Source organism: Lolium rigidum, chromosome 6 (assembly GCF_022539505.1).
Source record: "Lolium rigidum isolate FL_2022 chromosome 6, APGP_CSIRO_Lrig_0.1, whole genome shotgun sequence".
Lineage (NCBI taxonomy): Eukaryota > Viridiplantae > Streptophyta > Magnoliopsida > Poales > Poaceae > Lolium > Lolium rigidum.
The window spans coordinates 129481171-129494648 of NC_061513.1; the positions used below are offsets into that span (position 1 = coordinate 129481171).

The following is a 13478-nucleotide window of genomic DNA, read 5'->3' on the forward strand; positions in this document are numbered from 1 at the left end:
ATGCCAGAAAATGACAGTTTTAATTGATATTTCATTATTGACTTACTATTTCAAGATCTTGTGTAGACAAGCATAAAAGGGCATGATAGCGCGGTGAAATACAAAATTCCTACCACTACTTAATGAAAGTTTAGTGAAATAACGGTAAAAAACATGCTGAAAATGCAGTCATCGCTATTCAAGTTTGATAATTGTTCACTTTTAAAATTTGCTCAATGTTGAAAAAAGGTTCAGATCAAGAAAAAAATTAAAAAACCAGGAACACCCGGAAAAAAGCAGACCTAGAAAAAGAAAGCCGTGAACAACCACATGAAAATCTTAGCAGAAAACTAAAACCGGTACACTTAGAGCCTAATGGACCGACCTACCCGCGAAAATGATTCAGCCTTGCACTAATAGATCACACAATGAGTGGGGTATATAGTGCGTGTTTGGTAGGTTGCATGCCACTTGGCTCGCATCTAGGGAGAAAAAAAAGGACAATTTGGTTTACAAATGGCTTCCGCATTGTGGCCCAACTATTTCTCAAAGCACCTTCGAACCAGTCTGGAGGAACGCTCGAATTAATCGTTTCCACCAGGGCTGCTCCGTTCTTAGCGCCAATCATGCAAGCTTTTGCACGTGAAGAAACCTGAGCTTACTCTCCCTCCAACTTCTTCATGCACTGACTTCAAATCAACAAAACCATGGTCGAATCAAAATAAGTTTTTTTGCGAGCACAATCAAAATAAGTTGTACGTGAAAAAGATGCATGTCGATAGTATGAAACCATTTCAACAATTGGTCTCGAGTTTCGTCTGTTGTAAATCGTAAATTTTGTGTTCATGTTTATATTTTTTGAGTTTGAAATTTACTTTGAGGAGGTTCACCTCACCATTATACAGAACTCTTGTGGTGTAAGTTTTTCGTTTCGATGGACGTAGACGGATGGATAAACAACTCGTTAGTAACTGGTATATGTGGTAGTTCATTTAAGTGTACTCTAACCTACTTGCTCAAAGTCTCACTTGTCTTCTTGATTATCTTGTTCATCGGTTCATGGTGGTAACCACCCTCACCCACGATGGCAGCACAATGGTATTTCCATGTGCCGTCGTGGCATGCATTGTGCGCGACGCGTTTGGTATGGGGCAACGGAAAAAACGAACCCCAAAGTAGGATCAGGGTACCAAACACGATCTATAAGCTATGGGCTCCTGGGATACTCGGCCGGTAGGACCGGAAGGCTGTGATATCACCTAACCTACTAGAGTATTAGTGATGATTAGTGGAGATAATACTTAAACCTCCTTAAACCTCCGCGGTCACCCAATCGCCACAAAATTCTATTCCAATCCAGTATGTATGTGTAGAGTATTAGGAATTAAAAAATACACTAAATTTTGAGAAAAAAAAGGAAAGCGGAAATTAAACTTGGTCAATACTCTAGCACCAAATATGATATTACAATAAGTGGGGATTTGAAGTTTGCTAGAGATCCCCACTAAAACTCTGCAATCAAGATCTCATGGGGCGCGTGGCAGATGGGAGGCGGGGACGAGCTTTATGCGTGTACATGGCGGGAGGTGCTGCCGGAGGAGACGAATCAGCAATCAGCATCGCGTGCATCTTGACAGGGCACGAGGTCAGATCTCAAAGCCCGAATTCTCGATTAGTTTCGGGGGAGGGCGAAATCCGGTGCGGACGAACGTCGCCCAAACGCTGCCGCTCGCGATGCGCGTGTTAGTATTGGTGTACTAGATGACCGGTTGCGCTATCGCGCAAATAGCAGAATTAAATCGGAAATTAAAGCATAAGTTGTAGCTTATTATAGTATTAAAAATTAGCACGTAATTTAATTGCTTTAGTATCGGACGTTTGGAGCGGAGCTCTGACCCTCCCTCCGCCTAGGGGTGGATCCAGAACAAAAACATACCGGTGTCACTCCCTCGATCACTCATATTTTTTTGGAAAAATTTGCCACATGACACCGTTATTTTTGGCGTTTTCTAAAACATCTTGCTCGATTGTGTATTTGTCAGGTACCATTACAATTTGGTGGCATATTTGCCAAACACACCACCTAACTAAAAGGGAAAGCTTTGCACTTTGTCTTCAAAACCAGTCATCACAAGCTAAAGTGCAAACCTTTTCGTTTTCAGGCCGGTGGTGTGTTCTGGCAAATGTGTCACAAAATTGTAATGGTACCCGACGAAAACATAATCGAACGGTGTGTTTTAGCAAATGCCAGAAAATAACGGTGTTCTATACCTATATTTAAAGGTGTCACACACTATAAATGGTTAAAATTTACCAAGGAATGGAAGTTCTACCCGGTGTCATGTGACTCCTGGTAGCATAACGTAGGTCCGCCCCTACCTCTGCTGTCACCTGAATAGTGGTAAAGGGAGGGCAGCCGAGTTGGCTGGCTATCCAGGCTGAGCTCCATCGGCATCCAACGACGTGCATTGGAGAAAATGTCCTCTATAGCTCCTCCGCCCTCCTTTGGCTACTCCCTCTACCTCCCATTCGACGTCTCCTTCCACCTCTTCTACGTCCTCCTCTTCCTCTTCCGACCCCTTAGACCCGCTTAGCATCATTGCCGCTACGGGGATCCTCTATCATATTTTGGTTAGTAGTTCAATTCGGATAACAATTGCAGTTAACCCGAGCCAGACAACAAACAAATGCAGAACACATTGAAGCCCCCATGTTTCGGTAGGTCCCGTTGTGCCTGGGCACAAGGATAAAAGTGAGACAGTATATCATTGAGATTTATTGGCTTTGAACTGTGAGGCTCATCAAGGTCTCCCTGAGATACGCATAGCATAGATTCCAATATCTATAGATAGAAACAAGTATTTTTTTCATCTAAGTCTAATATTATCACAACTATATTAGAAAACATAGCTGGCAGAATTCATGCGTACATTACACATAATATATATTCCAACGTGAAACAAGTATTGTTTCATCTAAGTCTAATATTGAAATAGTTATATTACAGAACATAGCTGGTGGAATTCATGTGTACATTCTACAAAAATTTAACTATGTCCAATAACACCTGAAGCCAACAACACTGCATAAGACAATATGGAATGGTTGAAGATCCAAGATAATTTCGCAAATTTGCTAATCATGTACTTCCAGATCACCACCTGTGCTATAGCATTTCATCAATGTGACAGCACAATTTCTCCTTGCTCTGGATCCATTTTGGTTTCACAAAACAATGGTGTTGCATACACGATAATAACTGCTACATCAGCGGTGTGTTCCCGAACAGCGATATATGTGAGCTGACTCCCGATATGTCCGTTCTCTTCTTGTATTTGCATTAACCAGCGGTAGTTCAAATCCTTGACCACCAAATTAGCTGAATTCTCCATGTATCTGCTATAGCAACGGTGTGTCCCGCAACGGTGATATCCATAGACTTGACTCCAGAAATAGTCATAGAAACAAGGGAACCTTGGCCGGTTGTTTCACGCAGCAGTATAGTACAATGCAAAAGGATGTAAAATTAGTAGCCTGTATAAGACACACTGCAAGCTCTATGAATAAAATGTAACCACTATATAGTATTGATGGAAATGGTACACTTAGAAGTATGGTCTACCGATTCGAAACTTTTGCAATAATGAGGCAGTATTTTATTCACCAGTTTCAGCAGCGTACCCAGGTAGGCAGCTAAAGTACTGGAACTGAACAGTTACTTTCATGCGGGAACACATGCACGCGATAACACAATCTTGAAATACTATTTTTTAAACAATTTGTGAAAGCCTCCGCTTACGTCATAATCACTCGTATTTTATTTTGGAAACGAAAGCAACAAACATTTTAGCTTCAAAATGAACTGTAAAAACCAAAGAAGGAACTGAAAACATAATAAGGTATCCACACTTTTGAAGGCAAAGCACATAAAAGAGAAACAATTCTGAATCTTGAGCCAGCAGCCTGAACTGATAATAGCGAGTTCACAAGCCCTGCTATTTTTCCAAACCCGTAGATGCTTTCAAAATACCTACATTTGAAATGGGTAAGCTATGCTCTGCTACATGGCCCATGAACTAACAGTAACACTGTTGTTTTGTAAAGCTTGCTCCCTTCATGAATGCTTTTTATTTGTATTCCGGAAAAAAGAGGACTAATATTTGTCTGACCAAGATAAGCATAACCAAACTATCTGAATTTTTGAAGGAAAAATCCAAAGATGGGAAACAATTATGAATTTATTCACTAAAGTAAAATATACTAATGAGTTCACCATCTTCGCAATTTGTTGGAAACAGGTAAGAGAGTGCAATAAGTGACTTAAAATATTTATCTTCAGAGCGGAATTAGGTATACTACATTTCAGGTCTCACCAACTACTGTTAATAATGTATTGGTTTACAAATCCTGGTCAATTTTATAAAGAACAAAGTTTTTAAATTGTTGTTGCAAAAGAAACGATTAAAATAGCTTCCTGCCAAAACAGAAGAAACAGAAAGCATAAACAAACATCTGAACTTTTGAAGATAGAGCATAGTTTTGAAATAATAGCTTTCGATCATCAAGAGTGTGAGCCGATATGGCGAAGCAAAGCAATATTGAGGACATCTGAGAACTAAAATAGAAACCAAGGAAGAAAGTATGCAACTTAATAACTGGTCTACCACAGTCGTTGAAAACATGTCACGGACTTCCAGGCTGACCATTAGCATACTAAAAAAAAATCCCAGGCCCCGACATCAAAGATGCGACTTCTAACAAGAGAATACTAACCATCAACCAGATCAAGAAAAGTGATACAACCTGCCTTATGCATTGATTCAAGATGTCCGTGCTTCTGTCATAATTGCCTATTCTCTTTTCTCTTTCATTTTTTCCTGTTTAACATAACCAGAGACATCATGTGAAACATGTTACTACCTTGATTGGCTTTTCAAGATACTGCAACATAAGAAGATCAGAAATTATAGTAATATTCAGTTTCCCTTGTCCACTGTAAGAGCTTATTTTATACACACGCAAAGCTGGCCATGTGTGACAAACATCTATATCCCGCAAATAAAAAATGAACTGGACCTTGGCTCCGACAGAACCGGTTTCATGATAAAACAATTAGTAAATGCTATCATTCAAATGGAGGAGATTGTAATTAACCACATGTACCATCCTCATTTTCAATCAGTAAGCGAAGAAAACTTTTAGAGATCAAATGCGTCGCCACGCAAAGCTGGACATGTGTAAACAATTGAGTTTTTCTTTTCTACCAGAATTAATTGTAGAGTGTTTGTGGTAAAAAAAAGCTGAGTGTTCCAGAAACTAACCACTCGCCTGCTTCCAGTGTCTACATGAACCTTGTTCCCGGCTAAAATGAAGGGGAATTGCTTGGGATCTGATGGGCCAGCCTGAAAACAAAAATTAAAATTAGAACCAACCCAACTTTCTTGCCTCTAAATATGAAATATTGTATATCAGTGAGCACCAAACATGCGAAATATCAAATGCATAATATTCAATAACTAAGAGGGTTTGTCGCCCACTATAGAACTAAATTAGTCCTGTGACCAACCAGGTATTGTAAAATTGGCTGAGTTGCTGTTAGAACAATGTTAAGCACTTCTTTTTCCTGGATTATTTTTCTCGCGCATGTTCTGCAGGCTGTAAGACCAAATGTACCATCAGTCTAGTCACAAAGCCATATCTATGGTACTAATTTCTTCAGGCTTGCAATGCGTACATTGAACCTGGAAGGGTCAAACACGGTTGGATGGTCAGATCATAGTGTATTGAGCTCGCGTCGACATTCACGTTCCAATCCTTATTCAAATGTGGAATCCTGTTGTTACTTGTGTCCCTGTTAAATAGTAGCTTCCTACAAGGAGGAAGAATGAATCAGTAAAGTTTAGCTACCGGCAACCTGGCAGTCCATGAGCGCCACTCCTGGAAACAAATAATAATTTCTGGGGTGTTACGCTTCCTCCATGTGTGATAAAAAAAAATGGAGCGAGAATGCTCGGAATTGATTCATATAATTAAAGCTGGCTGATCTTATCATATTTATTTTCTTTCTAAATAAAAACAACACCTCAAGCTCTATAGTCCCCTTTTGTTCGCAGAAAAGCTAGTCAGGCAAAAGAAAAGTTAGTGATATATTCCCAAAACAGTAACCCAAGTAGTGCACAAAGAATATAATTGGGTATATAAATGGGTATGGTGAAATCTGGAAATGAACAAAGAATTTAATTGAGTTTCAGAGGGGTGCACGTGCTATCACTTCACATGCCACAATAGATAAACATTTTTTTCTAGAAGGTATTAGAAGCCAAATATTCTATGAATAAGATAATAAAGGTTAATCCAAATTTATGAGTATCCCGAATGAGACAAGATGAACATTGTTAATATTTGGCTTAATTACTTGCAAATGCTTCCAAAACGAAAGTTGGAGAAGGGACCATAGCACACGCACCAGCAACGAATGCATTCCCCGGCCGAGTCCTCCTCAACCCAGGGGTCCTTGAATTCTCAAGATAGAGATCTTCTAATCAGCAGCCGCTACGACACAGGGGTCAAGGCAATCTCAAGATCAATCACAGCCTGCCTTCTGTCACCACCGTTGCAAGCCTACACCGACGCCTTGCTGCTAGACATAACATGAGCAATCAATATTATCACTATGAAATTTAAGAAGGGGGCGAAAAAAGATGCAAAACCACAGATTAAGCACAAAGCTACAGATGTAGTAACCACCCTTTCTATAACAGGAGGATCACATGTAGGACTTCTACTTAACAGTAGTTATAGAGAGTAGCCGTATAGTCTAAGCATACTGAGTACTTAAGGTGATCTGGGATCTGTTAATATTTTCTTTTATGCATTTATAAGCAATTCATCAAGCACATGACGAGAAAAAAATTCAAATTGCTCACTCTGTCAAGAAAGTGAACAAATAGGTTACTCTTAACCATAAAAAGGACACAAATGGTTGTCACTGCGAAATTTTAAAATAACCATACCTATTCAATGGAGCTGAAGAAATACTGCCAAAATATCCTTTTTTCTGTAACAATTGAATCTACCAAAATACCTATTCAAAGTGAGAGAGCTCATAACTCGGAATTGGAAATCATAAGCTTCCCGATGTTCTGAATTAGCAGCTCAGTATCGTGTGAAAAAACTTACTACGCATGTCTCATATAGATAATCACAAGAGGTGAACCCACAAAAAGAATTGCCTCCAAAATAGCAAAGACATCCATGGTATTTTGTTCGTCCACTAACATAATATACTTCACCAAGCTTAATGGAAAATCCAAGCGGCAAAATGACAAGATAAAGTTCAGTACATTGATAAGCAACTATATAATACTTTAATTGTAGTGGCAGATAGGCTGATTAAAATTATGACAAATGAATAAGACATTATCTTCCAACACCTATTTAATTTGCTACAGCTTAGGATATTTTAAAAAGTACATGATGGAACAAAATGAGTGGCTAGGACAACCAATATAAGAAAAGTGATCTGAAACCTTGTCGTCCTATTTAATTTGCTACACCTCGGGATCTCTTTTACTCGCTTTCTTTAGCTTGTAATTGTATTCCTCTATTATTAATGAAAAGCAGCTCCGCTCTGCATTTTATGTCAAAAACAACTGACCTTAATACTACTCCTGTTGCGAGACCTCCACTGGATGAGTAAATGGAAAAATACTGGCTCTCTCCTAGCACCACTATTGTTGAAATTCTGTTCAGAGGCACAGTATACGGCAGCAGAATAAATATTGGATCAGTTCTGTACCAGGCAGATCTTGGAGTTGAAAGGCAACATAAGAATTGAATGAAAGAGATATAGGTATTAAATGAAAACAAGATCATACAGGCATGTAGACCTGAATGGAGTCCAACAATCTTTTGAGAAGAAACACAACAGTATTGCTCTCTGCAAGCACATGATATGATTCCATAGTGTATCTCCGAAATAACAAGTGTAAGATCATATACAATTGAAACAACGGAATTTGGAGATTGTAGCAGCGAGACCACACCATGTCTCTTTTGATAGCATTTATTTTACATAGCAGAGAGCCGAAGTATATAACAATCTAACACAGTAAACACACGACAAAGAAGGAACATGTATTTTCAGTTATATCAATAGACCGTGACACATAGCCAGATATATAGTTCCCCATGATGCAAAAAATAGCTCAAGAACAAATGTTACTGTGAGTAGTCAAGCACCAAAAACACCTGGTTTGTCAACTACGGCACTTCTCTGCAACTAAAAATTGCAGACCCATCAAGTGCAATTAAAATGAATATTCAACAGCCATGATCAACTCAAATCTTACCCCACACAAAAGCATGGCCTCTTCATGATACCATGCACCTATCTTGCCCCATTCAAACCATGTCACTTGGCATCCAAATAGCATCCATATCCAGGTGTACTATTTATTTTAATAATCATGGATAATTCACCAATATCTAAAATAGAGGCAATGGAATATTAGAATGAGGCTATAACGATTTATACAACGCTATGTTGTTATGTCTACATGTTCACACCATCATCAAACCGCTAAGCGATGTTCGGGGTTGAATTAGCATCCGAAGGGGAGTGAAAGTGTAAACTATAGTACACTATGTGGCTGGAAATTATGACCAAAAAACTGACAATATAATTAACTGGCATAGGAAAAATAAAGGAAATTATGTAGGAGAACCATTGGATGAGAGTTTGCCTGAAGAAAATGAAGTAGAATCAGCTGAAAGTGATGAAGAAGAAGCTTCTGATGCTGAAAATGCTGGTATGTGCTTTCTTCTTGGTCAATAAATACAATCAGGCAAGGGTTTTAAGTGAAGGATAAACATAATGCAGGAATAGAATCATTGATGCTTAACACTTCTATGCATTGAATAATCTTCTTGGTCAGGGATGAATTTCTATCTTCATATACATTTATTTTGTTGTTTATCTGTAACATGCCATGTAGGCCTTTAGCCGGGGACATATCAGGTGAAAGCATGACCAAGTTGTAAAAATCTGAAAATTTCTCCTATTATTGGATCATGTACCAACGGCCAGATTAGATTCTTCATTCCACCACCAATTGCTACTCGAACATTCTGTAGAAATGCCCTGCACTTAATGTAGTAGCATATCCCACGAAGAGTAGTTCATGGGCCTTTCAAAATGCTTGCAACCGGGTAACTTTTAAATGCTAAGAAATATGAACCAGCAAACTTTAGAAAGCACATATGAACAAGCATATTTAGTGATATGGACCATTCTCGTTAGTACCATTCTATCAGCAAGGAGAGATCACAAATAAGCAACCAAGAAATATCAGATCTGGACCATTTTCGTTATAAAAAAAATCATGCACATTCGAAATATCATATCTGGACCATTTTCGTTATAAAAAAAATCATGCACATTCCACTGTTTACATATATAGAGGTTCGAGGAGGAGAAGGAGCAATCGAAAAGCATAACTTACGATGGGGGGCTGAGGCATTGAGGGTGCTGGAGGCCGTACCTTCCCCAGTCGTGGCTTGGTCTTCGGTCTTCCTCGGCTGGGAACACTCCCAGCTAGGGTTTCGTCGGAGGCCGCCGCCGAGCATACGTCGGCCATGGTGTGGAGGAGCCGCGACGGCGGCGTCGACCCGAAGCAGCGCCCGCCCAAGCAAACATGCAGATTCAAAGCAGCTATAGAACATGTAAATTCAGAAATAGATATTTATTGAACAGGATTGCATAAGAAATTCCATTTCCTTGAAGCCTTTCACATTGTTGCACTAAGCCCACTCACATTCAGAACATGATATCCACCTTTGTTTCTCTAACAGCCCACTCGCATTCAGAACATGGTTTCGACCTTTGTTTCTCTAAAGCCAAACTCCCGTTTCTTTGCATTGTCTCTTGATTCAGAGATATGCTTTAACAATGCAATTAACAGATCTATATTTTCTTTGACATAACAATTCACATAACCTACAAAAAGTGTAAGTTTGTTTCAAAAAAAGAGTGTCAAATTTGAACCAGTTCAAATATGCAATAAGTCATAACAGAGCAGTATAACATTTTTAAGTGCCAGTGACAAGAGGCTAAAATAAGTTCGCTGAAATTAGTATTAATGCTAGACTAAGTATGAATATTGAACCTAGGATAAGATTATAAAAGCACTTGCAAAAGATGCAGAACAGAGTTGACAGAAACTAATACCATAATTCAAAAAAACAAACCCCTCATTACTCATCTTCACAATATTAATATCAGGAAATTTCATAGAGAGACCAAAAAAGGGGAATGTGTATTTTTAATCGTGTCCAAAAAATTTACTCCTTTCTGCTTTTAGATAATATTTCCTCTATTCGAGGCAGGAAATATTTGGATACTTTCAAGTTTCTGTGGATGGGTGCAGAAAAAACTATCATTTTCTTCATCAATGATCATGTGAGGTTCAAAAAATATTTTGTCATGTTCTAACAGCAAATGCCTAAGCTATTATTCATGATCAAATGTATCAAACTTAGCGCTTTTCCCAAAGCAGGCCTCCAGCGAATAACTTGTAGCAAAACATTAATTCAGCATAAGGTTACCCTACTGGACATTGGTAATTAATATTGAATAGGTGCCTACAAATGAAACCATATACAAAGGAACTCGAGATCGGTAAGTGGGACCCTTATTGAGATAAAACAATATACGAACAGTAAGTGGTAGCCTACTTTCTGTGATATAGGTATCTCTCAGACGTTGGCTAAATCCACTTTCCTATTCTAGTTATTAAAATGGAGTTGGGTTTAGCTGTGTATTACCACATTTTCCAAATAATAGTTTTAGAACCCACGGAAAAGGGATCAAACATGTATCAACTATCCTCTCATCTGTTGCAATTGTGATAGTTTGTTTCTGTGATATACACCACTCTTGGCTAAATCCATCTTCAGCTAGAAGACCACGGATCCCCATGAATCCATGTGGAGTGCATTACAAGCAAAAAATATAGGTGGGTATGATCAGATTCACATAAACACTTCCTCAGCAGTCAGCTCAACTGTAATGTACTGATTCATCCTCACCAAAACAAGCACGAAATCACCAAGATGCACTCGAGCAGCATGATAACAAAGGAAATGGAAACAAGGAAAGTTATTGTGATAGCAGGAAAGAAAGGAAAAGAGGCAAACTAATATTATACCTGATGAACTCGAAGGCACACTTAACAAGCAAAACAGAGGACCCTCAACGAACACAACCCTCCATCAGAAATCCTAGAAAACCATCCAGAATCGGTAAGCAAAGCAGGGCGGAACCATCCTAGATTTATCTCAGCTTAGCCTCACACCGGAAAAGATCATTAGTTTTCCACTATTTATCATACATATAAAGTTATGTTATCTGATTCATGGGTATATTCAAAACAAAACATCCACACTATTTATATAAAGAAACTGACCCCCGCTCCGACTTTGAGAAAAATGGAGATGCAATTCTCGCCACAATACGAAAACCACAACGAATATGCGTAAGCTTTATGAGCTCAAAATCCTGGTAATCTATGAAGGCTGCAAGGAAAAATGGAGATATTTCATGACTTTCAAGAGAAGCAGATTCACCATCATATGTGTTAACGAATCCAGAGAGATATTCTAGCATGTTCTCACCACTCTACAAGCATTGTGCACCTCACCGACTTTCATCAGAATCACCTGGCCTTGCCGGATCCAACACAACGTAATCCATCGCAATGCAAGCCAGCACAAACACCCATGGAAGCAAAGGAACCGAGAAGAAAATGCAGTCGTGCAGGCCATGCCGGGACCCGCCTCCTCATCCTGTCGAGGCCATGCCACCGGTCCTTCTTCCTTCCTTCTAGGCATCCAGTAGTCCACCAATTTTGACCTCAACCCACCGCTCCCCTTCCTCTGAAGCATCTGGCCGCCATTCGCCACACCATCCTCGCTGAGAAAATAATCAGGCTCCACCGTGAGCTTAACATTAATATGTGCCTCTAACCACAAACCGTGAAAAGCACCTAGAAAAACACGATGGAGACAGTAAATTGATTATATATGTGCTAGCGCATAGTCATCAGATGGTAAACAGGCATAGCAAATGAACAGGTTGGCTCGTACCAGTTGGAATACTGAACCCAGTACTCACTGCTATTTCCAGCTTCAGGTGATTTACTTTCAAAACCGGTTTAATCCTGTTTAGGGGAGATCCATAAAAGGGTTAGGTTAGGTACTGAAGCCCCTCTCCACCCAGGACATCAACCAAAATCTGGATGGCCACGAGCTGCTTCCCAACGCCGCCCCTTTTCTTCCTGACAAAGAATCCACATAAAAAGGCGTACCTGGCGCTCGCAGTCGATTTGTGGTGCCTCCTCCCAACGTACGCACGTCACGCCGCTGGAGAATGGGCGCCATGGAGGAAGACGGTGGCCGGGGCGAGGGAGACAGAGGACGCCGGCGCGGATGCCCAGATCAGGGTGAGCCACCTAGCACCGTGTTGGTGGAGATGAGGAGGCTGGACCTCTGAGCCGGCCGGCCGCCTCCTCAGTCCCATCGCCGCCCGCGCCGCCACTCTCCGCGCCGCCGACCTCCTCTGGCGGGCCACCAGGCTCTGCTCCTTTGCCCGATCTCCGCTAGCAGCTCCTCATGGTGCCGCCCTCGTGCTCGCCCCTCCGCGATTGACGAGCTCCTCCTCGATCTCGCCCCACGTCGGCGCTGCCCGGCGCCTCCGGTCGCTGCCGCCATCCGCCGAGGCGGCTCAGAGCGGGAGTGGGGAGGCGGAGACGAGAGAGACGCCGCCGCCGAGGCGGCTCAGAGCGGGAGTGGGGAGGCGGAGACGAGAGAGAGGAGATGTCGGCTCAGAGGCGGAGACGAGATCTAGGTTTGGCTGCGGGACATGGGCGCGAGGCGGACGTGGTGATTAAGGTGGTTCGCTCGCTGAAACACGGGCCCCGCACGAACACGGGCCCAACTGTCATTGAGTCATCTGGACAACCAAGAAGTGAAAGAAAAAATTACCGCATCGAACGGTGGCTATGAAAAGCGGAGGTGAGAACTCGTACGGACATTCCCATTGGACGAACAGGATTCTTTTGCCCCTTTTGAGGCCTCCAGGAGACGAGTAGTGTTAGAACATTTATAGGAGAAATTGGTACTTTGGTGGAACCGTAGAGTGTTATCGAAGCATGATCTTCCCAGCTTTCTCGTCTGGTTCTCAATTTTTATGTGTGCTAGTTCTGAGTGTTAGCACCTGCAGAGGGCAGAGATTTCCCTGGCTTGATGTTCCGGATCGAACAGATAGAGGGGTAGGGGAGGAGTGTTAGGAATTGGGAGCCCAAATTTGATTCAGCTTTTTTTTTTTTGGCATTTTTGTTCAAACACTTGGCATGCATACATCAAAATCCCTGGTTTGTTCACCCAAACTTGAATCAAATCACTGGCATGAACATCCAAACTGACCCGCATAGCTTTTGGGT

General features: G+C 41.0%; 3 long non-coding RNA genes across 7 annotated transcripts; all 3 read right to left on the reverse strand.

The window, feature by feature from the left end:
* Nucleotides 1-3799: 3799 nt before the first annotated feature.
* On the reverse strand, nucleotides 3800-5633 carry LOC124666621. The gene is made up of 3 exons (XR_006990952.1): nucleotides 5546-5633; nucleotides 5301-5381; nucleotides 3800-4856 (listed from the first exon to the last, which is right to left on the reverse strand). It is a non-coding gene; the product is annotated as an uncharacterized LOC124666621 (long non-coding RNA).
* An 82-nt stretch (nucleotides 5634-5715) lies between these two features.
* Nucleotides 5716-10512, reverse strand: LOC124666620. Of its 5 annotated transcripts, XR_006990951.1 has the most exons (6): nucleotides 9795-10512; nucleotides 9483-9691; nucleotides 7637-8466; nucleotides 7159-7275; nucleotides 6446-7063; nucleotides 5716-5848 (listed from the first exon to the last, which is right to left on the reverse strand). It is a non-coding gene; the product is annotated as an uncharacterized LOC124666620 (long non-coding RNA). The 5 variants fall into 5 exon arrangements; XR_006990950.1 differs by having other exon boundaries at nucleotides 9522-10512; XR_006990948.1 differs by lacking the exons at nucleotides 9483-9691; nucleotides 9795-10512 and having other exon boundaries at nucleotides 6446-6616; nucleotides 6993-7063; nucleotides 7637-9077.
* A 1006-nt stretch (nucleotides 10513-11518) lies between these two features.
* Nucleotides 11519-12475, reverse strand: LOC124659393. The gene is made up of 4 exons (XR_006989559.1): nucleotides 12345-12475; nucleotides 12124-12197; nucleotides 11653-12023; nucleotides 11519-11553 (listed from the first exon to the last, which is right to left on the reverse strand). It is a non-coding gene; the product is annotated as an uncharacterized LOC124659393 (long non-coding RNA).
* Between the last annotated feature and the right edge of the window lie 1003 nt (nucleotides 12476-13478).